This window comes from Dendrobates tinctorius, unplaced genomic scaffold (assembly GCF_039654945.1).
Source record: "Dendrobates tinctorius isolate UK_male_01 unplaced genomic scaffold, ASM3965494v1 ptg000019l, whole genome shotgun sequence".
Classification (NCBI taxonomy): domain Eukaryota; kingdom Metazoa; phylum Chordata; class Amphibia; order Anura; family Dendrobatidae; genus Dendrobates; species Dendrobates tinctorius.
This window is the reverse complement of record NW_027361687.1, coordinates 64,322,258-64,323,710: the sequence shown is the minus strand read 5'-3', so window position 1 is coordinate 64,323,710 and position 1,453 is coordinate 64,322,258.

The following is a 1,453-nucleotide window of genomic DNA, read 5'->3' as shown; positions in this document are numbered from 1 at the left end:
CTCAGGGTCTCGTTGGATTAGGGGTTCTAGTTTGGATATTTTGGGAATATCTGGGCCTTGGTTGAAATCTATTTGTGCACTTATTTTTGTACATGTATTGTTTTTATAATCATCATGTGTCACTTTTGCATGGGTGTGCAGTATAAGATTTATTAATGATGCTATATTTATATTGAGCTATTGGTAGGGATGAGCGATATTGCCCGATATCGTATCGGAATTCCGATTTCCGATATTGAAAAAATATCGGATATCGGAATTTCCGATATCAATGCAAGTCAATGGGAGAAAAAAATCGGAATTACAAAATGACCCCTACAGTGCTATATAATGGATAAAATGGAGGGGAAACACCTCAGGATAATGGGGAAGGAGTTTGCAGAGGCAGAGGAGCAAAAAAATTGCTAGAAAAATGCACAGAGCGAGAGCTGTAGCAGGAAAACTGGTCACCATCTTCTTAACAGCGGTGTTTTTTCTTTGGGTTAGGATTAGTTGGGGTAGGGTTAGGGTTTATGGTTAGTAGGGTAGGGTTTATGATTAGTAGGGTTAGGGTTAGGGGTTAGGGTTAGTTAGGGTTATGGTTAGGGTTAGTAGGGTTAGGGTAAGAGTTAGGGGTTAGGGTTAGTTAGGGTTAGGGTTATGCTTATGGATAGTAGGGTTAGGGTTAGGGGTTAGGGTTAGTTAGGGTTAGGGTTAGTAGGGTTAGGGTAAGGGTTAGGGGTTAGGGTTAGTTAGGGTTAGGGTTATGTTTATGGATAGTAGGGTTAGTGGTTAGGGTTAGTTATGGTTATGGTTAGGGTTAGTAGGGTTAGGGTAAGGGTTAGGGGTTAGGGTTAGTTAGGGTTAGGGTTACGTTTATGGATAGTAGGGTTTATGGATAACAGGCTGATAATTTTTAGGAGGGGGGGTGAGTACATATGGCATCGATTGTTGTATGGGTTGCCTGGGTCCTAGGGTGCCTTGCCGGGGGCACTTGCTCGCTAGATGAGGAGGAAGAGAAATAGAGGAATGTAGGATCTTCCACACTGGCTGAATCCTTGTCAGAGGCAAGGAAAAAGTCTGCCTCCTCTGGTGAATATGTCTTCTTGACGAATGGGCCATTTTTATTTTATTCTTATAACCAGTGGGGATGTGTGTGTAAGGCCGGTTTCACATTTGCGGTTGTGTCTGCAGCGTTTCTGATGCATACATTCGCATGCGTCAGGCGTCCCTATCTTTAACATGGTGTACGCAGGGACATGAGTTTGTATGCGATCACCCGCGCTTGCTTACACATGCGTCATTTCGGGGCGTGCGGCGGGGTGCGGCTAATGCAGCATGTTGCAATTTTTGTGGCGTCAAATTGCCGTGTCCATGCGGACGCTTGCGGAAGGAGTGCTTCTAAACAACACATTACAGTCTATGGGAACGCATGCATATGCAAGGACATGCGTTCACTTGCGTTTTCGTACGC